The sequence below is a fragment of the Musca autumnalis genome, unplaced genomic scaffold, assembly GCF_047663935.1.
Source record: "Musca autumnalis isolate F117 unplaced genomic scaffold, ASM4766393v1 scaffold_3, whole genome shotgun sequence".
Taxonomy (NCBI): domain Eukaryota; kingdom Metazoa; phylum Arthropoda; class Insecta; order Diptera; family Muscidae; genus Musca; species Musca autumnalis.
In genome coordinates this window covers 36,232,200-36,259,530 of record NW_027411866.1, presented here as the reverse complement: position 1 = coordinate 36,259,530, position 27,331 = coordinate 36,232,200, and the positions used below count along the sequence as shown (strand labels likewise).

Sequence of the window (27,331 nt, the reverse complement as noted above, 5' to 3'; positions counted from 1 at the left end):
ATAGTGTGACCGCACCATTATGCCCGTAATTTCTACGCGTAGTTATCTATGAGTTTATAGATATCCCCCGTGTAAGCAAAATTTCATAATTTCAATCCATAGGTAACGTTACCGGGTCGAAAACGGTCGTGTTATTACACCAACTTGATAACACCGGGCATAACTTGTTTATTGTGATACGTGAAAAGTGTTGCAACCAAGGCACACTGAAGGCGACTTACGCCAGCTGATTGAACATGAAATGTCAAAACAAATTGTTGTAATTGTGAAATGTAAACAAACATCTGGTTCTGATTGGTCGAAGCAAATTCGCTGCAAATTTAAGAGCCAATGTGAATTGATTTTGTTTACAAATGTTGACATATTATGACATATATTAATTCGCCGGCATTTTATTGACATTTCGCTCATTTGCTAAAAATGAAAAAATGAAAAATACATAAAAAACATGAAATACGCAATGAAAAATTAGCATTGTAACAAAGTAATTTAATTTCTTCATTTTGTTTACAAATTTTGACATTAATTTTTTGTGTCAGTAATTCGCCATCTACCTTGATTATTGTGATACGTGAAAAGTGTTGCAACTTTTGGTACTTTTTTAGGAAAGGGGTTTTATATCACAAATGTACCCACTGATGACGAATGTAAACCAGAATTAAAGAAGGCCGATTCAATTTCGAACAAGAACGCATTTTACACTTGCACTTAAACAGGTGTTTTGGGAGTTTACGTCATTTATTTGACAGATATTAGCTTCGTTCCAGTACTTTTTTAATGATAAATGTGTCAAAAGAGCAAACTGTCGAAAATGAGTTTCACATACACATTTTTCCAAAATGTACGGGAACGGAAAAATGGCAGAAACGTCAAAAAACTGTAACAAATGTCAAAGTCGGCGAATCAACTATTTAGAAGCAGGCAAACATGTTGCACATGTTTGCTCGCCTAAAATTTGTCGTGCAAAAAGTTTCTAAAGAGAAAGCTATTCAGCGCCATTTTTGTTCAAAGATAAATGAACATTTTGCAACTTTTTTTGGTGTACGGGAACGCATTTTGGTGAAAAATGTGAAAAATGTGTAAAAACTTTTTAGATCTGGAACGAAGCTATTGTGTGGAAATGACAACTTAAATGATGCACGTTTTATAAAACATGTTAAATGTAAAACAAAACCAGGTAGAGATGCTTCTTTTGTACCGAGGCCTTGATTGTTGTCCGTTAGTTATTAAGAAAAGTTTTCGATTAAATAAAACAGTGGACTACTATCACTCACAAAATGACAATTTGTCTTGGCTTGCAATCACATAGATCCTTCGAGCCGGATCAGTGGCATAGTAACAAAATTCAATAAATTGACTAATTTTTTGGTCGAAAGTGAACCAAAACGGCAATGCTGCCCCTTAATATGGCTCTTGCAGAGTTGCGGATGTTGTTTCTTTTTTCATTCTTCATTTTTTTCTTTGGCCACTTATGATGGATCTCTGCTGCGAACGAAGTAGGTAATGTGAGTACATGACACAACTCTCTTTGGTTAACCCAAATCACAGAAAAGAACACCAATTAATTAAATGAGTTTAGGTGTTTGTAATTAGAGTCTTTAACGTGTATATCGCAGCATGTGTGTGTGTGTGCGGATGTAATTACAGCCAGCGACTTGTGACGGTTGTGATATTTTCCCTTTTATCTTCACACCAAGTGTGTTAAGTGTGTACCGAGATTCATGTAATTTGATAAAGATGAAGTGTTGTTTTAACATCGTTTTTTTCCTCCTTATGTTCATTTGTAACTAATATAGTTTACAATAAACAATAAAGAAAAAAACAAACAAAAACGACAATAATAACAATCAATTGTAGAACTAATGAGAAGCGAAATGTAATATACATGAAGAGTGTATGTGTGTGTTATTATAAGTGTTAAAGTGATTAATTGATTTATTGTTATTTAATATTTTTTTCTATTTACTGTTTGTCGTTTTGTCGTTCATCGTTAAACGATGACGTTTAATTGTATTGTTTTCATTGATGGTTTGTTGAAACACGTCTAAACAAACAGCTGGAATTATTGCAGAATTTTTTCTAAGCGCCTGTAAGTATGCAATGACTATTCTATTTACATTATTAATTCTCTGAGTTGTACAATCAACCATTTGATTTATAATAATTTTAAATTTTGTTTACGTTAACCTTATACTTATAAAAGTGTATTATATGAAAATATGTTATTTTTGAACAGATTTTTAATGGAAATACTGTTATTGAAGATTGTTAATACTATTGAAATTATTTTGTAAATAAAACATCTTTTAAGTATCACGTAAAACTCGGCTAGTCAAAGATATTTTGCATAAAACATCGTTTTAGATAATTTTTGCGTAGAAACATCATGCCTGTTCCAGAACCTGCAAGAAGCTACTTTTTTTTACTACGATAACAATTTTTCATTTATGATATTGTAAAAATAGGAAAAATTAGTAGATTCTTGCAGTACTGGAACATACCAATCTATTATGGGACATATATATTCCTTTATACCCTTTACATAGGCGATGTCTAAATTACTTTGAAAAGACGTAGTTCCGGAACGAACTAGTTCCACGGAACTATTCCGGACGAGTAACTATTGGAACTATATCCAGCTCTTGCATTTATATAGTTCCTTTGTTCATATAATTCCTTTCGTTCTTCTCGTTCCTTTAATTTAACGCCTACGTCGATCTTTCGTCGTTGCTGTTTATACGCTGCAATTTATTTTTATGTCAATTCATCCACCAAACCAAGAAAACATTTCGGTCTCGGAACAAAGGAAACAAAAAGAACGATGAAAGTGAAAGATTAGTTGAACTATTTCGGTCTCGGAACTATTTGGAACGAAAAGAACTAGTGTCTTTCCCCAAAATATAGTAAATCAGAGTTGTATTTAAAGACAAATTGTCTGGTGTAAACGCCTAGTAAGTTTTCAGAAATTGCCATTTCAATAGGCGTTTTCACAAGACAATTTGTCTTAAAATACAACCCTGATTTGCTAACTTTGTCTAACCCTGCGTTTACAAATGACAGGACAGTTCACTTCATGTATTGATTGTAAAAATCCCAAATTTTGTCTGTGTGACGTAAGCGTCCCGACAACTGCAATAACAGTTGTAAAATTATGAATTAAAATCATCGATTTCCTTTTGTTTTCCGTTCATATATTTTGTTTTTGTAAATATTCTTTTGTTTTCAACACATTTGAATTATCATCTCACTCCTTTTTCACTAAAATGTCAAAAATTTTTTAACCCTACTGTCTGTGAAAAATAATGGACAGCTGGAAGATAGCCGTCAAATGTATGTATGTGTTAGTAAATCAGTGTTGTATTTGAAGACAATTTGTCTTGTGTAAACGCCTAGTAAACATAAATTAGATAATAGCTGTGTTCCAGAACTAAAAAGTTTTTACAATTTTTACGACTTTTACACATTTTACTCGAAAAAGCGTTTCGGTACACAAAAAAGTTGTAAAATGTTCACTTCTCTTTAAACAAAAATGGCGCTGAAAGACGCTCGCTTTAAAAACTTTTTACACGACAAATTTGGGCGAGTAAAAAAATAGTAGCATGGTTGCCGGCGTCTGATTGGCTGATACGCCGACTTTGACATTTGTTCCAGTTTTTTTTTACGTATTTTCCATTTTTCCGTTCCCGAACAATTTCAAAAAACTTGTGTGTGAGAACAACTTTTTTGCAGTTCTCTCTTTTACGAGTTTTACCATTAAAAAGTACGGGAACGAAGCTAATTATAGCTCTGTTCCTTTACGTGCAAGAATCTTCAAGTTTTACAACTTTTTACTCGAAAAGCGTTCCTTTATTTTAGACACCATACAATTCATATGGAAGCAGATTACAACTTTTGCTACTTTTGCCGCTTTTACGACTTTCAAAAGCAAAGGAACAGACCATATTGAAATGTGTTGAAAACAATGGTTTGTTCCAGTACTGCGAGAATCTACTAATTTTTACTATTTTTTCCGATAATATAAAGGAAAAAATTTTATCGTAGTAAAAAATAGTAGCTTCTTGCAGGTTCTGGAACAGAGCACAAATGAACATGAATAATAACCCTGCGTTTACACATGACAGGACAGTTGAGTGCATGTATTGATTGTCAAAAACCCATAACTTGCCTGTGTGACGTAGGCGTCCCGAAAACAGTAAAAACAGTTCTTAAATTATTGTTAATGTTCTGTTGTTTTCAACACATTTTAATTATTATTACAAAAATATAAAAAAATGTTACACCTACTGTTTGTGAAAAAAATGATGGTAAGCTGGGAGACAAATGGCAAATGTATGCAGGTGTTAGTAAATCAGTGTTGTATTTTAAGACAATTTGTCTTGTGTAAACGCCTAGTAATAAAATATGTCAACGGAAAACAAAAAGAAATCGATGATTTTCATTCATAATTTTACAACTGCTTTTGCAGTAGTCAGGACGCCTACGTTACACATGCAAAATTTGGGTTTTCGACAATCAGTACATAAACTCCTTTGTAAATGCACGGCAAGGTTCGAGCAAAGAAGACCAATACAGTTAAACATTTTTCTGTCATCAAAGTTTGTTTTCTGTTATCTACACTGATTTAAATTTCTTTATAATTATTTTAAATCCATTACGAAATATCATTGCAATATTTTATTATATAAATCCGTATTTTCATTTCGAAAACAACTTTGTCAGAGTGATTAACTTTATCCTTGTTAAAGTTGATATGTATTAAATGCCTCTTAAAATTCCTTGGCATTTGGCTATTTGCTTTTTATAATTGAAATTTCAATAATTTTTGTGGCATTGTATAACAATTTGCACAAACACCAGATGTTGTATATTAAGGGGATTTATAGGTAATAAGCAGCAACAACATACATATGTATGGCAACAGGTTTAGACTGAGAGGGGCGAGATGACGATATAAATTATTTAAAACACTAACACGAATAAAAATTCTCTTTATGGCATATGAAATAAAACATTTACAGTGTATATCAATTGAAGGTAATAAATATTTAAAGGCATAATTTTGTTTTATTTACACAAAAAATACGTTTTTCTACACGCAAATACTATAGCATATCCATAAGGCGCCATCCCCCATTAGCATGGCGTATGAGTGTGGGTAGCACGTATACGTCATATAGTACGTGAGAAGTATTTTAAAACTTTATGAAATTTTAATTTTGTCATTTGAATATCAACAAATCTTTTATGAGTAATGGTGTGAGATTAATCCGTTTCAAGATGAGAAAAGTTAGGTATTATGAAAAATTAGAAAATATTTTAATTAAAAAAAAAAACCGAAAGTTAGTTCTTCCCAGAACTCAAAAAAGTGTGCAGTAATCATAATCCCAAAAATAATTTTTATGCATGGTGAATTGTAAACGTAAGTTATTCTATTACAATATAATATTTAAAAATGATAAATAAAACCACACAATGGAATATTTTTAGCTTCCATTTAGCTTGTCATTTGTTCAGAGAGTGATAATAATAAGTGCGGTTTGGCAAATAATGTATAATCACAATTCTACGGGCCTGTGTAAATCACAGGCACTGGGCAAACATGTGTTTTATTTAGTGTAATTATAAAGTTTTCCATCTAAAATAGTTGGGTGTCTTGATTGTGATGATTAGTATTCAATCACATTTTTAATTAATTACGTAATATTTTGTAAAATATGAATCATTAACATGTAAGAAAATGAGTAATGTGCTTTCATTGAAAATATTACTCACCCACCACAATACATGTTTGTGAATTTCTTATCTGAGTTAGGGTACGTTTACATAAGAGCCTGATGAAACAAATTTTCTTAATAGTACGTGTAGAATAGAAGAGCAAGAGGTTGGGTACGCCATTGCAAATGTTCTGAAATTGTTTTGTTGACTATTCGTAACATACACACGTATTTATTTATAATTATGTATTTTTTGTAGAAATCCAATGTTATTTGATATTTTTTGAAAGGTTTGTATTGAATTTTTGATATCCAATAAAAAATAGAGAAAGAATGACAATGTAAAGTAAAAAAAATACAATCAAAACATTCGCATGAAATTTTCTGCGTGTAGATGGTTGTGAAAGTTCAAAAGAGAATTGAAGAAATAGTTTTAGGGAAATTTTCACCGTGTGAGTAAAGTTTGAGTAAAGTTAGACGTCATTTCAAAAAATAAAGAAAAATTCGAGCAATGTTGCCCTTGTTATTTAATTCTTTTATCGGAGATGACGACCAACTTTACTCAAACTTTGGATATTATAAGGGCACCTGGCTGTCGCCAGATCAAAGAACAAGAAATCAAATTGATCACGTTGGAAGACATGCATCAAGCCTGTTGGATGTACGATCTTTCTGAGGTGCAAACATAGAATCGGACCATTACCTTGTTGCAGCCAAGGTGCGTACCAGATAAAACGTAGCAAACAAAGTGCGAACAGACACAACACGGAAGTTGGACATCGGTAAGCTGCAATCACAACAGATGACCACAGCATATTCCACTCAACTGCCCCAACTGCTTAATCAAAGCACTCCTCGTCCAGATAACATATCAGGACAATGGCAAAATATTGTCCACTCCATGCAAACAGCCGCAAAATCAGTACTTGTATACCAGCGACCTTCTCCAAAGAATCCATGGTATGACCAGGAGTGTCTTGCTGCTACCGAAGAGAAAAATGCGGCATATAGGGCTACTTTACAATCAGTAGCAATGCGTAGCGCACGAGAGAGGTATCGGGAGAAAAGGAGAGAGGAGAAACGTCTTTTCCGCTGGAAAAAGAGAGAGATGGAAAAGCGGGAGTGTGTACAGGAGACAGAATGAAGTCCGAAAATTCTACCAAAGAGTCAAGCATCAAACTGATGGCTTTGGTACAGGCACATCCTCCTGTAGAGACCAGCAAGGTAATTTGGTAACTGATACAGATAGTGTACTCAGGATATGGAAAGAACATTTTTCAAAACTGTTGGTATCCAATAGCAGCGAAGACGACGAAGATACCGCAGATCCAATTCCAGAAGATGGTATTGAATGTATACCACCCGGCCAAGAAGAGGTAAACCAAGCAATAAACCGGCTGAAAAATAATAAGGCAGCAGTAGCTGATGGCCTATAAACCGAGCTGTTTAAAACCGGAGGCGACACACTGATAAGGTGTATGCATCAGCTAGTTAGCTCCATCTGGGAGGAAAAACACGTACCGACGATTGGAACCTGAGCAACCTGTGTCCCGTCCACAGGAAAGTAGATAAGACTTTATGCTCCAACTATAGGGGCATAAGTCTACTCCCTATTGCCTACAAGATCGTGTCAGGGATATTGTTCGAACGATAATTGGACCATACCAATGCCGCTTTATACCTGGCAAGTCCACCATTGACCAGATATTTACACTGCGGCAAATCCTGGAGAAGACCCAAGAGATGCATATCGACACCTACCACCTTTTTGTCGATTGTAAAGCAGCCTTCGACAGCCCGCTGCGTTCAAAGGTATTCCAAGCCATGTCTGAATTTGGTATCCCCGCAAAGCTCATCCGGCTTTGTAAAAAGACTTTAACTGACACGAGATCCTCAGTTAAAGTAGGAAAGAACCTCTCCGAAGAGTTTTGTACCAAAAGAGGTTTCAGGCAAGGAGACAGCCTTTTGTGTGCCTTCGGAGAATCTGCTAAAGTTGGTCTGGCGGTAAACGGTGAGAAGACCAAGTTGATGGTGTCGACGCGCAATGCATCCATTGACCTCGGACCATATGTGGGGATGTTGGTTCCTATAATTTTGAGGTAGTAAAAGACTTCGTCTACCTCGGCACCTCCGTAAACACAACAAACGACATCAGTTGTGAAATAAAAAGAACAATTGTATCGGCCAACAGATGCTACTTTGGTTTAAGTAAGAAGTTTAATACGGCGTTTATATTATAGTTTTTTGCAGGGTTAACCTCCTTTATGAGGATTTATTTGAAGTATACACAATGGAAATGACATTTCAAACCCAGACCAACTGGGTTACCCGGTTATATGTAAACGGCATATAAAAACAAAAATTAGAGCGTTATTTTTGATAAAGCCTGGGTACTTGCGCAAGCAGACATGGCAGTTTTTGGTGTGTTTGAGAGAAAAATTCTTCGAATGATATACGGACCAATGTGCGTTGACGGTGAATATCGACGTCGCATGAACCACGAGCTGTATCTGCTATACAACGACATCAATATAGTTAAACGTATCGAGATGCAGCGATTGCGTTGGCTAGGCCATATCATAAGATTGGGTGAAGATGAACCCGCTAAGAGGCGCATAAATACGAACCGTTTGGCGGTGCACGCAGAATTGGTAGGCCAAGGAATAGATGGCGCAAACAAGTGGATGAAGAGATGAAAAGGCGCGGTAATCCAGAGCGAAGCAAAACCCAGCAAAATGTTCGATGCCAAAGATGACATTCAATCATGGGTGCAAGTGATCTAGCATGTCATCTTTTTAGCATCTTCATCGATGAATTTTATATGAGCGTGGACCCCAAAAGATGACGTTCTTTTCTGGATCCTAAGCATGTCATTTTAACCAATGCGTTGACATGTCATTTCCACCAATGCTTTGGCATGTCATTTCCACCAATGATTTGACATGTCATTTTCACCAATGCTTTGAAACGTCATTTTCACCCATGCTTTGACATGTCATTTTAACCAATGCTTTGGCATGTCATTTTCACCAACCTTTTGGCATGAAATTTTCATGTCTTGTTTGGAAAATGGAAATGCTGTATTGAAATATGGTTTTCATGAAAAACAAAACTCTTTATTAATTCAAACGAATTCATGAAATAGCTACAATTAATTTATCAGTTTAGTTTTTCAAAAGTTTACATCCAAAATTGCAATGTTATCACCACCGCTGCAACGCAAAAGATTACTTCCTCCGTTCTCCGCAACTGATATTCTTTCATCTTAGAAAAGGTTTTTTCAAGTATCTTCCCATCACCAGTTCAGATTTCAACATGGACTCCAAATGCACTCCTTTAAGTATTTTTATTTCGTAAATTACTTTTATTTTATAATTTTGTTATTTTATAACAACATTTTGGTAATTTATACTCTTTTGTTTAGTGACGGAAATATGTAGAGATCTACAACCCGGCTTGCTTTAGGGATCTCTAAGAACAAAATGTAACGAACGGGGAGGAGAGACTTTTTATGGAAAATACCATTTATGCTTAATTAATTTTTTTTTTAATGTTTCATTCCAAAAGTAGTTTCTTCTTTATTTTCAGATTCTTGTTCCTTTTCGTTTCGGACTTTTTTTTTTCAAATTCCAAGAAGCGAGATTTGATTGATTTCATTCTATGTCAGATTTAGAACAGAGAAGGGAACTTTTAATATAGCAATGTGTGCAGTCCGATTCTATTTTTAGCTCGATGGTTGGGACTTCATATAATACCAATTGTTTAGAAGTTTTAGTTGTTTGATATGCAGGAAATGTAAGACAACATCACGACGACAGTTCTAACAACTTTGGTCTGTTCCAGAAACTGCAAGAATCTACTTATTTTTACTACGATAACAATTTTCCTTTATGTTATCGGAAAAAATAGGAAAAATTAGTAGATTTTTGCAGTACTGGAACATACCAAAATGAAAATAAACAGGTGTGTAAATAAAAACACAAACATCATCTCTATTGGATCGATGGAATGGGTACAAATGCTGATGAAAAGATCGGATCTTTCACGACTTCCTTTGCATTGGTTCAAATCCTAATGAAAAGATCGGATCTTTCACGACTTCCTTTGAACCAATGCAAAAGATGACATGAAATCACGTCATCGCAAAGAACCCCTTCCGTCAAATTTTGCTGGGAAATAGAGAGAATTGGAGATCTTTTCTTAGCCGAAAATTTGATCTTCGACATGTCCCTGTCCCCACAAGAGGGTTTTTAATGAAATAATTTCATGAAATTAGGCTTTCTTAGATCGAGTTCCATATTAAAGTAATTTTGTGAAACTGCTGTAGTGATGAACTCGATCTAAGAAAGCCTAAATTCATGAAATTATTTCATTGAAATCACTCTAGTGTGACCTTTGACATAGAACACTTAAATATCCCTTACATATGAACATATGTTAAACCGAAAACACATTCAACGTTTCAGTAAAGTTTGGCGTCATTTCTGATAAAAGAATAAAGAAAAACTCAATCAATTGCTGTTTATTCTTTTATCAGAAATGAGGCCCAACTTTACTGAAACGTTGGATGTGTTTTCAGCTTTAGTACACTGTTACGAATGTAACTGATAGGTTTAAGTTAATTTAGTTAAACTTCCGTTAATTTAAAAATTTGAATTGTAACGTAAAGTTTTTATTACGCAGTTACTTTATTTAAGCAACAACAACTACCATGTAGAATTCTCTTCATCATTCTAGTTCTTACTTTACCTTTTATTAATGTGATTTTGTTTGTTTTGCCATAATCATGTAATTATCGTTTAGTTTGCTACTTTTGTATTTCTTGCATTTGTTTGTTGTTGTAATTACGTCAGTAGTCTGCTTGTCCACTTGTATTGATCTTCGTCCTTGTATGTGAGTATGGTTGTTCGCTTAGTGCGAATGTGCGTCTATTGCTCTGTTCCTTTACCTGCCTGAGGTTACCATTTCTTACTATTTTTAACCTGCAAAGCGTGCCTTTACTTTAAGCATAGTACACACCGGCCAACAAAACTGACAGTCATCGAGGTCCATTTTGTTCATGTCAAAGTCTAGCTGAATAATTACTTTCCAAATCTCTAAATAAGACTTTACATATTGTATATCAAACATTATTACCTAAACAAAAGTTTTTATTTGCCAGAAAATTGTAGCAAAAGTTCATTGACTGTCAGTTTTGACTGATGGTGTGTACTCCCCTTTAGAATAAATACAATTTATATGAGAGCAGTTCACCACTTTTACCATTTTTTGCCACTGTTACCAGTAAAGGAACAGACCATATGTGTTCGTTGCACAGATTCGGGGTGTTACCAGATGTTCTGGATAACTCTAGAAAAGGGGTTTTTGGGATAAATACAGGTGGAATCAGCAACGGCGAGTTAGTTGTGTTTGAAGCGTTGAACTGAACAGATCGGTTAAAGAAGAAGCTGCGTGCTAACTAGAGACAAGCTGTGTGCTTAGTAATTAAAGTCGGTTCCGAATAAGTGTAATAAAGTAAATAAAGCATTGTAGAAACGTAATCTGAAACGAACCCTGTTTTATTTGGTACAAATCGTACTGGTGGAATAAAACGACGTCTGCACGGAGATTAGTTAAACCTAATTCCATAACAATACGTTTATATTGTATTAGATTTAGTAAATAGAGTGGATTTAAATTGTCAATTCCATTACATATAGGTCAAATAAATCCGCATAAAAGACACGGCAAAAAATTCCAATATAAAGGCCTGGGTACATAAGATGCCTCGCCTGCATGCCTTGATTCCCTACTTCCTTTCTGACATAACAAAAATAAAAGAGTAAAGAAGAAAAGGGCAACCTACTTCGAAATTGGCCTTCTTTTATTATTTATGTCACGAAATTGAATCAGGAAAGCAAGGCAAGCAGGCGAGGCAGCTTACTAGGCGTTACACCAGACAGTTTTTCTTCAAATACAACTCTGATTTACTAACACATACCTACAGTTGTCCGCTGTCTTCCAGCTGTTTGTACAAAAACAATATACATATGTGAACGGAAAACCAAAAAGACATCGATGATTTTCATTCATAATTTTACGACTGTTTTTACAGTTGTCTGGACGCCTACGTCACACAGGCAAGTTTTGAGTTTTTGACAATCAATATATGAACTCAACTGTCCTGTCATGTGTAAACGCAGGGCTATGTACCCAGGCCTTAACCTTTAAAATTTTTAAAATTATGTTTAATAGTATTACATGATCTCATTACATATTTCGATTCACTCCAAAATGCGATTAATACCTCATTATATAATAACAAACAGGGAACAATTTGCAAATTTTTAATATACATTTTTTTTGTACAATATTCAATTACATATTTAATGATTATGTGATGTAAAAAAACGAAATGTAATTTCCCTTGGATTTTAATATATAATTTTATGTATGGACAACACGTTTCTAACATAAAATAAGTTGAACGTGCTAGAACAATGAAAATGTTATAACATTACAGGTACTCGTGTTTGTTAATGTTTTAAATAATGCGTTTTCTTTTGGTGCTTTGGTTTCATGTGAAAAAAAAACAATAGTCCATTGTTGTGGTTTAGTATATAATGGTCAGGCCACAAACATGCGTGTGCTTGTTGTATGTGCATCTAATGGATTCTTGTAACCAATATCCTAGGACAATAACGAATATTTACATGTACATAAATACATTGTTACTAATCATTTTGTAAGCAAAAGTATTTATCTCTTCTCCGTGGTCTGAACTTGTGAATGTTCGACATCTTTTTCGTTGGGGAACAATAAACATTGAAAGATCTCATCAAATCTAATGTACCGTTATATTACAAAATAAACATAAAAGTCAACAACGCCATGTAGTAGGTAATAGAAACCTTGGCAAACACTGCAAGGATCATAAATGTTTGAATAATGTTTAAGGGACTAGGAACTAATGCTAGGTTTACATTCAATTTCAACTGTCAATTCCATTGCTTAAACGTCAAATGAAATCTTATCTGAAATCCATTGGATTTCATTTGACGTTTGAGCAATGGATGGAATTGACAGTTGAAATCGTGTGGATTTCGTGAATGTAAACTTAGCATAACAACGATTTTTTTTTAATTGGTCGAAGACACACATATGAATGTAATACCCCGGTTACACTTAACCGGATTAGCTCATATGTCAATTCCATTGCGTAAACGTCAAATAAATCCTCATGAAATGGATTAACCCGACAAAAAACTCTAATGTAACCGTACTATAATCGTCTATCATAACCACTGACTATAATTATTTCATAGAAACAAGAATAAAAATTTAAGCTTTGTTCCAGAACTAAAAAGTTTTTACAATTTTTACCACTTTTACACATTATACTCGAAAAAGCGTTCCCGTACACAAAAAAGTTGTAAAATGTTCACTTCTCTTTAAACAAAAATGGCTCTGAATGACGCTCTCTTTAAAAACTTTTTACTCGAAGAATTTGAGCGTGCAAAAATAGTAAAGAGGTTGCCGGCGTCTGATTGGCTTATACGCTGACTTTGACATTTGTTCCAGTTTTTTTGACGTATTTTCCATTTTTCCGTTCCCGACCTATTTCAAAAAACTTTTATGTGAGAAAATTTTTTTTACAGTTCTCTCTTTTACGAGTTTTACTATTAAAAAGTACGGGAACGAAGCTATAGCTTTATAAAATTTCTTTCATTATTTAATCCACTTTACAGTACGTTTAGACTATGCTGGATTGAATAAATCCAGTGGATTTAAGTTGTAATTCTGTTCCAGAACCTGTTAGAATCTAAAATTTTTTTACTGCGATAACAAATTATCCGTATGATATATTTTTTTTTACTGCGATAACAAATTATCCGTTATGATATCGAACTAGTAAAAATTATTAGATTCTTGCAGTTCTGGAAGAGGCCAAATATGTTTATGTCAAATAAATCGAGATACAACAGCGTTTGCATTAACGCTTTTTGGCTGGTTAACCTTATTTATGAAGATTTTTGACGTTTGTGCTATGGAATTGACATTTGAAACCCAGTGAGTTTATTAAATCCGGTTATGTGCAAAAGGGGTATTATAGCCCATTTAGATATGACTTCATTAGCCGGATTTAGCACATTATCAGGTTTTATTTGCTAAATCCACCCAAAATCTACCAGATTTCCCATACAAAAATATATCCTCGTATTGAGTGGATTTGTTTTAAATCTGGCATAAATCCTCGTATACAACTCTGTTTTTTGCAACATGTTGCTAAAAAATACAAAAAGTTGCAAGCTTGCACAAGAAACAAGGTAGATGCATAGGTGAATTGCTGCACTAAAAATAATTTAAAATGTAAAAAATTTGTAAACAAGGCGGAAAAATTAAATTTGTTTTGATGTACAAAAGCTTCGTTCCAGTACTGTTTTAATGATAAAAGTGTCAAAAGAACAATCTATTGAAAATGAGTCCAACACACACATTTTTCCAAAATGTACGGGAACGGAAAAATGACAGAAACGTCAAAAAAAAAAACTGGAACAAATGTCAAAGTCGGCGTGTTAGCCAATCGGAAGCCGGCAAACTTGTTGCACATTTTTGCTCGCTCAAATTTGTCGTGTAAAAAGTTTCTAAAGAGAGAGTCATTCAGCGCCATTTTTGTTCAAAGAGAAGTGAACATTTTACAACTTTTTTGGTGTACGGGAACGCATTTCGGGAAAAAATTTTCAATATGTGTTAAATGTGTAAAAACTTTTTAGTTCTGGAACGAAGTTAAAGTTGCAACCAAGAGTAGTATTTACGATGTCTAAACGATAAAATAATTCGTTTATTTATTTTAGATGGGCAATCTGCGATTTAAATAAATCTTTATTTGCTCTCTAGTTAGCATTAGTAGCATAATGTGCTAACATTTACAGTATTAAACAATAAATTTGTAATTGGACGTATGTTTTTTGAGACGAATTCAATTTACAAAAAATTCTTTTGACGTTTTCAAATTCGATCAGATGGTCTAATGCATCTACCTTGGTAATTGTGCTATGAACAATAATCAGCTGACTCTCATTTAAATCCTGCAAAATGTATATCTAAATGCAATGAGATTTGTACTGGATTTATTAAATCCAGTCGAGGATTTATGGCTAGTCTTAAGGAGCTATTATCTATTTAATCATCATATATGTGTATAGTCTAATGCGTACTTTACACGATATGTTATTTTACATATATTTTGTCACTTTGCGTATACATTTTGCATATAAAAAGTGACAACCAATATGTAAAAAACATATCGTGCTAAGTACCCATAAAAGCCGTTTTAACAGCTCTTCATCTTTAATATGGGTCCGTTAAATAAAAACCCTTACATAAGAGAGAAATATACGACTTCCACATTCCAACAGACAAGAGTCAAATTATATTAATCTGTATATTAAAGATTTTAATATATTAAAAAATACTCATAAATTTTTATTAGAAATAATTGCAATTTTGTTTTGTCAGTACTTCAAAATTCAATTATCTATGAAACTTAACATGAACTCTTCGGTAACTCCAAGTGTTTTTAATAATGTCTCAAATTCTAACAGAAAAAAATAACAATCTTCATGTTTCCTTCCATATACATATTTACATAAGTATTTTTAAGTTATGTAAATATTTACATACAACAAAATGTCACAGAGTACGATATAATATGGTCTTCTCCTGCATCCACACACCCATACATATTTGTTACCAAGAATAAAATATTTACATTTTCATATTGTTATGCTCACATACAGATAGACAGCTTCATGCCACATAAATAAATATTTGAACTTTCATTCAGACAAATGTATGTATGAATTTCAAAGAATCACTTCAAGTGCCATTCATCGACATGGAGTGTATATGAATATTTTAAAAGGAAAGTCACATATGCCAGAATGAGGAATAAATAATAAATTCTAACAAAATTTATTCGCAATTAGTTTTCTAAAGGAAATCTATTTGACAACAAAGTTTTATATAGAAAATCTGTTCGATAAAAGTTTTGTAATAAGAGTCTGTACGATAACAGAATTTTCAATAGAAACTTTGTTCGATAGCACAGTTTTCGATGGAAAATAGGTTCGATAGCACAGTTTTGTATAGAAAAATCTGTTCGATAACACAGTTTTACATAGAAATCTGTTCGATAACAGCTTTTTAATGAAAGTTTGTCCTATAAGAGAGTTTTATATAGACAATTTCTTCTATAAAAATCTTTTCACCCAAAACCGAATGAATAATCGTTGCAAAAAACATATTTGTGTAAAGCAACACACTGACCAACAAAACTCTCAATCGTCGAGGTCTGTTTCGTTAATATCAAAGTCTAGATAAAAATGTCTTTCTTATGCTTGGTTTACATTTACGAAATCCACTCGATTTCAACTGTCAATTCCATAGTCATGCCATGGTTACACTACAGTTTTTTGCCGGGTTAACCCACTTCATGAGGATTTATTGCTTAATCTGGTCAAATCTGACCAGATTTGCCATACAAAAATTAAATCCTCTCACGACTGGGTTTATTTTAAATCCGGCACAAATCCACCAAAAGTACAGTGTTGTATTCGGTATTTGTGGAAAAAAATCCAACTCTACTCAAAAAGTACCAAAAGTTGCAACTGTTTTTGCAACAGAGTTTGTCGTGTTTTACAGGTTTACGATTGGTCGCATGAGATTAAATCTAAAGTTATTTGAAAATCATTAAATTATTTATTTTTTTACATTAGACACTTTTTTTAACAGAAAGTACGCTTGATACCATGATAAAAAATGTATCCCTGTGTGTAAAATATACCAATATGAGCAAAGAGGGGACGATATCTCATACGAGAAATTGTAAAAGTGTAAAACACGACTTTATTAGTTATTTTGTATGTATATGTAAACAAACATCAGCTGACAGTTTATATCCTCGAAAAGCTAAGTGTAACCAGCAAAGATTAACCCACTGGATCTATTAAACCCAGTGGGTTAACCTTCAATAGTGTAACCGGGGTGTCAAACGTCAAATGAAATCTCATCTTGATTTCACTTGACGTTTAACATATGGATTTGACAGTTGAAATCGAGTGGATAAATAAAACTTTACATATTGTATTTCAAACATTTTTAACTAAACAAACTCTATTAACTTCCAGGTAATTGTCTTATGAAATCTTATCTTAAATCCATTGGATTTCATTTGACGTTTGAGCAATGGAATTGACAGTTGAAATCGAGTGGATTTCGTAAATGTAAACTTATCATAACAAAGATTTTTTCAATTTGTCGAAGAAACACATATGAATGTAATACCCCGGTTACACTTAACCGGATTAGCCCAAATGTCAATTCCATTGCGTAAACGTCAAATAAATCCTCATGAAGTGGATTAACCCGGCAAAAAAACTCTAAGGTAACCGTACTATAATCGTCTGTCATAACCACTGACTATAGTTCTTTCATAGAAACAAGAATGAAGGCCTAAGCTGCCTTGCCTGCTTACCTTGCTTGCTTCTGATAAAAGAATAAAAAAGAAAAGGGCAACCCAGTTCGAAATTTGCTCGACCTTCTTTATTGTTTCATTTTTATTATGTCAGAAATGAAGCAGGAAAGCAAATCAACCAGGCGAGGCAGCTTATGTACCCAGGCTTAAAGACATATCATAGCTATATAAAATTCTTTCATTATTCAATCCACTTTACAGTACGTTTAGACTATGCTGGATTGAACAAATCCAGTGAATTTAAGTTGCAATTCTGTTCCAGAACCTGTTAGAATCTACAATTTTTTTACTGCGATAACAAATTATCCGTTATGATATCGAAAAAAATAGTAAAGGGGAGTACACACTATCAATCAAAAATGACAGCCAACGTACTTTTAGGACAATTTTCCTTTTAAATACAATATATACGGTATTATTTAGATATTACAAAAGAAATTTTTCAGTTAGGCTTTGATATTCACGAAATAGACCTCGATGACTGTCAGTTTTGCTTGTCAATGTGTACTATACTTAAAAATCATGGTATAAGTAAAGAGGTAGGTTTAAATGAAAACAATCAATAGAGCCTGCTTTTTCCTGAATTCCTATTACTTCAAAATTAGTCGCTGACTTTCGGTTTTGAATAATGGTGTGATTGCTGGACGGTTGGACAGTTATCGATAATTGCAAAAAATCGTCATTCAAAACTGACAATGTGTACTGTACTTAAATAAGTTCGTTCGATAATGCAACTTTCAATATAAAAACCTGTTCGATAACACATTTTCATGGAAAAATTTTCTCTAAAGCGGGGTACACACGATGAGTTTTGACTGTCGATTTTTCGAAAATATCGATAACTGTCAAACTGTCCAGCAACATCAAAATATGTTGTGCCTGATGACTGACAAAAACGAATGGCCATTGGCCACACTGGCAAACAATCAATTATTTGAGCAAAACTGACAGTCAAAACTGATCGTGTGTACCTCGCTTAACACAGCTTTATATAGAAAATCTGTTCGATAACAATTTTCTAATGATAGTATGTTCGATAACAGAATTTCAATTGAATTTTTTTCGATAGCACAGTTTTCTATACAAAAAATTGTTCGATAACAGACTTTTATATACAAAATATGTTCCATAACACAGTTTTATATATAAAATCCATTCGATAACAGTTTTCTAATAAAAGTCTGTTTGATAGAAGAGTTATCTATTGATCATTTCTTCGATAAAAATGTTTTCACCTAAAACCGAATCAATAATCGATACATAAAATCAATCAGTTTTGACAGTCCAGCAACCACACAATATTTTGTGGTTGACTGATGACTGACATAAATAAACGGCCACACTGGCAAGCAACTGATTATTTGAGCAAAACTGACAGTCAAAACTGATCGTGTGTACCTGTACAGTTTGACATTTATCGATATTTGTGAAAAATCAACAGTCAAAACTGATCGTGTGTACACCGCTTTAGAAGCAACCAACTATTTGAGCAAAGCAGACAGTCAAAACTGATAATATCGTGAAAATAGTAAAAATTAGTAGATTCCTGCAGATCTAGAACAAACATTTTGTTTATCAATAAAAAATAATAATAATAATAATAATAATAATAAAGATAATAATAATAATAGTAATAATAGTAATAATAATAATAATAATAATAATAATAATAATTAATAATTAATAATTAATTAATATGTGTGTTCCCGTACTTTTTCAGTAGTAGAAGTAGTAAAAGAGCGAACTGTGAAAAATGAGATACACATGCCAGTTTGTTCAAAAACTCTGCGAACGGAAAAATGTCAAAAAACCTGGAACAAATGTCAAAGTCGGCCTACAAGCTAATCAGCAGTCGGCAACCATGTTACTATATGTGTGTTCGTTTACTCAAAATTTGTACCAATTGTTACTGGATGTTGTTCGTTTACTCTCCAGTAAAATGCAAAAGACTTTGGCCGTTTACAAGAAGGTACTGACTGGACTTGTAAAAATTTTTACAAATTATTGAGTAAACGGAAATTCCTTTTATATTTTTCGTATTTGACATTATTTTCATTGTTTTGAAAAAAAACTTGTCGCAACAGAATTGGCATTTATAAACGCAAGAGTTAAGTTTAAAAAGGAACGAGAAAAATTGCTGCCCTAATGTTTGTTTACGTTTTCATACAATTTCCTCACAAAAATAAAATAAACCAACCAAGCCGCCGTTTTACGACACTTTATAATGCCAACCATGCTAGAACAAATAAGGTAAAGTAAATACTACAACAAATACAACGCAACAACAACCACATAGAATTTTGTTTTTGTTTGTAATGTTAGTGTCACCTGTATATGTAAACAAAATAAGGAAATGTCTATAAATTATTGGAATTTAAAAAAAACTAATAATTTTTCTCATTTGATTGAATATGTTGGAAAACATGAATGAAAATTCGTTACATTTTCAATTTGATTGTTTCCATATCATTTCCCTAAATGCATAATTTCTCACTGATAATAGAATTCATGCAAAAATGTTTGGTATAGCTGGAAATTCATTGAAAATCTTTTGTTTTTAAAATCAAAGAAGCGCTTGTTTATTAGGGCTTTATTTTTTGAAATTCAAAAAAATATCACACATATTAACAAATGTTTTACCGCCTCTATAAGCGGTGTGTTAGTGTGCGGCACGTCGTTCGGACTTGGAGGAGGTTACATGCCATTGATATGAAGATGTCTTTATTGGAAATACGTTTTTTTCGGAATGATATATTTTTTCCTCAAAACCTATATATCCCTAATGTGCATCGAAAATAGAAATAAATATATTAAATGTCATATGAAATTTGACACTAACGTTACAGACCAGTTCAGTCAGCTGGGACCATATTGTTACATACCGCCTAGTATCTGCTCTGGTGGTGGCCAGCATAGCTCGTGGAACTCTTCCCAGGGCCGGTTCCAACCCTACCACCAAGCACACGGGGATGCACAATTAAAGGGGGGATGAGAAACAAACACAAATACAACACAAACACTACACACACATGTGACAAGGGAACTTGGTGATGCTGATCCCCCTTATATTGTTCTACCATGAATACCAACATTGTACTTACTATGTTACACTTGCACCTAAATCGAGTCAAATACGTAATTTATTTGACAGAATTGACAACTTAAATGACACATTGATATTTAAACCTGTTTGATGCAAATGCGACTTATGCTTGGTTTACATTTACGAAATCCACTCAATTTCAACTGTCAAATCCATAGGTTAAACGTCAAATGAAATCCAATGGATTTCAGATGAGATTTCATTTGACGTTTGAGCTATGGAATTGACAGTTGAAATCGAGTGGATTTCGTAAATGTAAACTTAGCATTAAAAGGCCGTTGCATTAAACAAAGTTTCTATTAGAACTTTAAAGGCCTGGGTACATAAGCTGCCTTGCCTTTAAAGGTGTGAACAGATTAAAATACGCCGCTTTTTCACGCTCAGTTTCATGTAAAAAATTAAAGGCCAAGTACTACCTAATTCAAATGCAGCCTAATTCATTTGAATTAGGTAGTACTTGGCCTTTAGTCTTTTACATGAAACTGAGCGTGGAAAAGCGGCGTATTTCATTATGTTCACACCTTTACTGCCTTTTACTTTTATTATGTCTTTAATTTGCTTCTGATAAAAGAATAAAGAAAGCCGAGCCAATTTTCGAACTAGGTTGCCCTTTCCTTTTTTATTCTTTTTTCAGAAGGAATGCAAGCAGGCGAGGTAGCCTATGTACCTAGGCTTTTAAGGCAAAGATCAAGTCTAAATATGAAATAAAAAACGGTTATTGTATACGGGAATACAAAATATTTGTATTTTTATTTATTTATTTTTTTTTTGATTCAGTTAATTCAATCAATTCATTATGATTGACTTAAGCCGAAACACAATAAACGTTTGTGTAAAGTTTTGCGTCATTTCTGGTAAAAGAATAAAGAAAAATTCCAACTTTGTTGGCCTTTGTCTTTTATTCTTTTATCCGAAATTATGCAAAATTTTACTGAAACATTGATTGTGTTTTCGGAATAATATTATACCTTTTTTTCTTTTTTTGTGTTAAGCCACGAAAATGTCTCTTAATTGTATCAGCTAGGTTTACATTAGTCCTTGGTCACACTAGCGAGTACAGCGGTTTCACTACCTCATAACCCTCGCCTATAAACTCGAAGTCGCCATGTTGAAACAGCGCTAGTGTGACCTTCGACTTAGGCATAATTATCATTTATTCAACAGATGTTTGTTTGGCTAGAGTCACATTGCTTTGGCAACATACCACCATAATTACATACATTCAAGATCTTCGGTATAAAATCAATGATAACACTTTCGATTTCTTTTGAACTCTTCTGTTTAATGGCCAGATGTAAGATGGAATCTCCACTACCCAGCACTTCATAATCCAAAACATTAATATGCAATTTTTGACATATACTCAATAAGTCCCTTAAAATGTCGGGTTCATTTTGTATGACAGCTTCATGAATGATTGTGTAGCCTGCACGATTATATATTGTTAAAAGTTTTCGAAGATTTTCCATTATATAGTTGGGTAGCAGTATCGTATCACTCTGCAACATTTTTAGAAATTCTTTAATACATAAATATTGTTTTAACTTTAGAGCCACGTGTAGCGGTGTACGACCATTAATATCTTGTTTAATGACATTACAACCGCATGTTATTAAAGATCTTATTAAATGGCATGTCTGATCTCTTTTGCATGCAATATGTAATAGATTTTCTTGATATTTGTTTATGGCTTTAATTACGGAACTTTTATCGTGTATAAAGTGAAAATACCTAGAAAATAAATCAGGATCGTCCTCCAGCATTTCATGATAATTTATGTAAATGTATTTTTTTATATCTGTAAGAAGAGAAGAAGAAGGAAAATGTGATAAAAAAGATCAGTTTAGTAAAACCAGAATTAAATGATTTTTCTATGAGACGGGAAAAATAGAATAAAGTTTTGCTTCGCTTTATTCGCTTATAGTTCTGTTGTGGAATTCTCTAGGGAATTTTTTGGTTAGCGACAAAAATCGGTTAAATTAAAACGTAAAATTATGAATGAAAAGTTCAAATAAAAGTTGACATCACTATTGCTATCGGTAGAACTTTGCGAATACTTTTTATTGGTCGCTAACTTACCGAATAATATCGTTAATTACCGAAATTATAAGCATTTTAATTTTATTGATTTTTGTCGATAACAAAAAAATGCGTTGGAGAATCCCACTACTGGTAAAATGGGTACATAAGCTGCCTCGCCTGCTTGCTTCTGATAAAAGAATAAAAAAGAAAAGGGTAACCCTAGTGTGAAAATTGACTCCGCCTTCTTTATTCTTTTATCAGAAGCAAACAGGCGAGGCAGCTTATGTACCCAGGCCTTTATTCTTTTATCAGAAATAACTTTCAAAGTAGAAACATTAAAGGGCTGCGTACATAAGCTGCCTTGCCTGCTTACCTTGCTTACTTCTGATAAAAGAAGAATTAAGGCCTGCGTACATAAGCCGCTCTGCCTGATTGCTTGGCTTTCCTGCTTCATTTTTGACATAATAAAAATAAAAGAATAAAGAAGGCCGAGGAAATTTCGAAATGGGTTGCCCTTTCCTTTTTTATTCTTTTATCAGAAGTAAGCAAGGTAAGCAGGCAAGTCAGCTTATGAACGCAGGCCTTAAGCGTTAGTATACACTATATGTAAATGTCATATGACATGAAATTTTCCATCATTATGTAGTCGCTAATATGTGCAATATTGGGGATTTTCCTTACGCCATTTACTTTGTGCGTCCACACTAGCAAAATTGTAACAAAATTACGTCTCCACATTGCATGCGTGGGTAGATATGGAATGTTTTTATTTCGCTGAATGTGTTTTGACTCTTTTGCTTACTAGGCGTTAAAAAAACATTGTTCCACAACATCCCATACGGGACAAGGGAGACTTCTCTCATATCAATGAGTGCACCCCGATTCATATTAGCTCAATGATATGGGACCTACTGTTTATCGCCGAGTCCGAACGGCGTGTCTTAAGAGACTACTTGTGGAGAAGTTTTTCAAGGCTGAAATACTCAGGAAATGTCGCCAACATTACTGAGGGGTATTTTGCCACCGTTGAAAAATGTTAGATGTTGCCTGGTCGGGGAATCGAACCACTGACCTTCTGCGTGCAAGGCGGGCGTGCATACCATTACACCACGGTGGCACTCCGGGCGTTTACACAAGATAATTTGTCTTAAAATACAACCCTGGTTAACTAACACATATGTACATATATTTGTCGGTTGTTTCTCAGCTGTCCATCACTTTTTCACAGTCAGTAGGGGTAACAAATTTTTGACAGTTTTGTAAAAATAAGTGTGATATCAAACTTTTACAAAATGCTGTTCGATAACAAAGTTGTTCGGTACAAGAGATCGAGTTTAGAGAAAGTTTTTGCAAGTACTTATTATTTGCGAAGTTATCGATGTTATGTTCTGAGACACACTTCACGCCTCAAGCATTTTATCAGAAATGAAGCTGAAGAAAGTTGCAGGGTACTTTCTGGTACTGTTTGAAAACTTTAAAACCTGGTAGAGAAAAGAGTAGGCACGCAATTTCCAGAGATAGGAGAATCACTACAAAAGCCGTCGAAGTGTGGCTAATGATTACCTTAGCGGGGTTGAACAAAAAGAAATACCAAGTAAGTTTTGTATTAGTGTTTTATTACTTCCCTTAGAGCTGAGTTGTGGTTCCTTCGGTGGCCGTGGATAAAAGAGTCCGAATTTTATTAATTTACATTTGACGTTTATATAAAAGTGACAAGGAGAAAAAGGAATAAAGAAATAAGTACACAATGATGCCAAATTTACAAGATGATTACAGAGCTGGAAGTCATAGCTCTGTTCCTTTACGTGCAAGAATCTTCAAGTTTTACTACTTTTTACTCGAAAAGCGTTCCTTTACTTCAGACACCATACAATTCATATGAGAGCAGTTTACAACTTTTCCTACTTTTGCCCATTTTACCACTTTCAAAAGTAAAGGAACAGGCGGTATGTTACATATAATTGATAATATTTATAAGTTTTAACGTAGTTTAAACAGAAGCAAAGCATTTTATTTTTATTATGTCAGAAATGAAGCAAGGCAAGCAGGCGAGGCTGCTTATGTACCCAGGCCTTGAGGCTTCTTATGTACCGAGGCATGATGCAATTATAAGCTTGGTTTCAACCTGTAATTTTCTTGTTATTGTGAATAAATTATATTAAAAAGTAATAAAACATTTTGACAGCTTGAAGAAATTTCGATCAAAATAAAGTTGTTGTTGTGCTAGTTACGTGACCTGTAAATAGATCTTGGTACCGAGGCCTGTAGCGCGATTCTCGTACACTTTTTTGGAGTTACCGATAGAAATCGGTAAAAAAAAATTGTTTCGGTAACTAACGATATTATTCTGTAATTTAGTGACCAATAAAAATTAGTCGTATATTTCTACCGATAGCAACGGCGTTATCAACTTTTATTTGAACTTTTCTTTCATAATTTTCCGTTTTAATGTTATCGATTTTTGTCGGTAACTCAAAAAATGTGTTAGAGAATCGTACTGATTTCAACCATTCATTGTTATTGTCAAGGCTCATTTATATAAGGTAGAAGTGACAATTTTTACTTTTTTGTAAATTTGATTTTCAAAATGTAATAGGGTCTACCCATGAAATTTTAAACTTCGAAATTTGCTACCATAAAATACTTTTTTATCCTAAAAGTGTAATAAAAATGACCTATATATATTTATAAATGACCTATATGCATATTTACATTTTGATTCAAATTTGTTCTATTTTAGAGGATTTTCAAAATGTATTTATGTTTTTTCTGAGAAAATTTTAACAACGACCCTATTATTCAAATTATTTCGTTGACATTTAATTTTCAATAACAACAATGTTGTTTTTGTAAATTTGTTAGCTGTTGTAATTCATGCATCTACCGTATTTAAATGTGCCTTGGTTATTGTGATTTAATCGGATGAACACGTAAACAAAAGTGTTGACTGCTTGAAATACTTCTAATCAAAATAGTCTTGTTGTTGTATTTACTGGTTCACCTTATTAATTGCATCATGATGAGATTATAAAACTGATGTAGGTAGGCCCCGCCAATATTCAGTTTATTTAAATACAAATACATATCTTTACACATTCTGTTACATACCATTTAGTCGACATATAGCCAACGATTCTCGTCTAAGTTTTAAATCTTTATTGGCTTTCATATTTAAGGTAATCAATGCTGTGTGTTTGGCAAATGAGTAGACAATTTTTCTTTTTGTTGTTTTAATAAAAAAGTACAGTTTTTCACTCAGTATATGTACATTGATAAATGAATCGTTTATTTCACCGTCCAATGTATTCACTACGTCAAAAGAATGTTCTCAACTGATACGACATAGTTTGTTTTGTATAATTGTATATTTTTTCGTAATTTAGGGAACTTCCCCAATGTTCACGAGAGACTTGTTCGCTAATATTCCCACCCTTCTGATCGGCAAGTATTCGTTTATCATGGCACACATTGACCAACAAAACTGACAGTCATCGAATAATAATTTCTTTCCTAATCTCTAAATAATACTTTATATATTGTATTTCAATCATTTTTAGCTAAACATACGTTTTTATCTGCCAGAAAATTTTCATAAAAGTACGTTGACTGTAAGTTTTGAATGATGGTGTGTACCCGCTTTAGGTAGACTTTGAAATTTGATTTTAATTTAGTAGAGTTGTTAAAATCTAGTTCGTTTGAACGACCTAGTTCACACTATAGTTCAGTGGACACCGGTCGTTTGTATGAACGAACTGCGAATGAGTTAAGGCCTGAGTACATAAGCTGCCTCGCCTGGTTGCCTTGCTTTCCTGCATCATTTCGGACATAACATTAAATAAAAGAATAAAGAAGGCCGCGCCAATTTCGAACTAGTTTGGCCTCTTCTTCTTTATTCTTTTATTTTTGTTATGTCAGAAATGAAACAGGAAAGCAAGGCAACCAGGCGAAGTTGCCTTGCCTGATTGCCTTGCTTTCCTGCTTCATTTTTGACATAATAAAAATAAAAGAATAAAGAAGGCCGAGGAAATTTCGAACTGGGTTGCCCTTTTCTTTTTTACTATTTTATCAGAAGTAAGCAAGGTAAGCAGGCAAGGCAGCTTATGTACGCAGGCCTTAAGATTTTTAAATGTTAACGTTTCAACTACATTTCTTCTTAACAAAGAGTTTTTAGCGGTATGTACAGTATGCAAAGTTCATATTCGTACAAACTTCAAAAATGAATAAAATCGTTATTAATTCCATATTTTATATGCAAATGTGATACAATTGATGGGGATTACTATAGCTCTGTTCCTTTACGTGCAAGAATCTTCAAATTTTACAACTTTTTACTCGAAAAGCGTTCCTTTACTTCAGACACCATGCAATTCATATAGAACCAGATTACAACTTTTGCTACTTTTGCCGGTTTTACCACTTTCAAAAGTAAAGGAACAGAACATATAATGAAGAAAGATTTAAAAATAAGCAAATACATTTTTAATTTATTCCATCATTTAGGTATAGATGGTGCCTGTGTGGTTGGCAAAGTTCGTATTCGTACACCTAGAAGCACTATATATTTGTGGTATTTAAGGATTTTTAAAGCAAAGTACCACCAATTTTTGTTGTTTTCTTCTTTTAGAGTGCCTCTGCTGTAGAAAAATGTAAAAATAACGATAATTTAATTAAACATTTTGGATGAATAAAAAGTCGGACGAACATCCGAAATACTTAAGAAAGATGTCATAGAAACGATTAACTATGGAAATTTTTCTCGAATTTTGAACGGAAATAGCTAATAGCAGTCCTTCTGAAATAATATTCAAGGTCTTATATGAAAATAAATGTTGTCAGCGTTCGAAATGTAACGAAACGTAATCCGGGTTAAGGCAACGCCAAGACATGTTTTGGTTTCTACGTCGTAAAGATCGCAATATCTCTCTCTGATATTTGGCACACAATGAATTGAAGTTTTAGAATAGGGTTTCGAAAATC

The 27,331-nt window shown here is 33.4% G+C and overlaps 1 protein-coding gene and 1 long non-coding RNA gene across 5 annotated transcripts in view; one reads left to right on the top strand and one right to left on the bottom strand.

The window, feature by feature from the left end:
* LOC141396590 (uncharacterized) overlaps nt 1-27,331 on the top strand; it is a 76,803-nt gene that overhangs the window by 3,950 nt on the left and 45,522 nt on the right. For 2 of the 4 annotated variants that reach the window (XM_073972161.1, XM_073972162.1), the window contains exon 2: nt 2,057-2,089. The gene's annotated coding sequence lies outside the window, so the exon portion shown is untranslated. Of the gene's footprint in view, nt 1-937; nt 1,506-2,056; nt 2,090-5,270; nt 5,420-27,331 lie in introns of those variants that run through there. The other 2 variants (XM_073972164.1, XM_073972163.1) reach the window with 2 other exon arrangements.
* Nucleotides 21,051-25,775, bottom strand: LOC141396592 (uncharacterized). Its single transcript, XR_012411195.1, has 2 exons — nt 25,463-25,775; nt 21,051-22,130 (listed from the first exon to the last, which is right to left on the bottom strand). It is a non-coding gene; the product is annotated as an uncharacterized lncRNA (long non-coding RNA).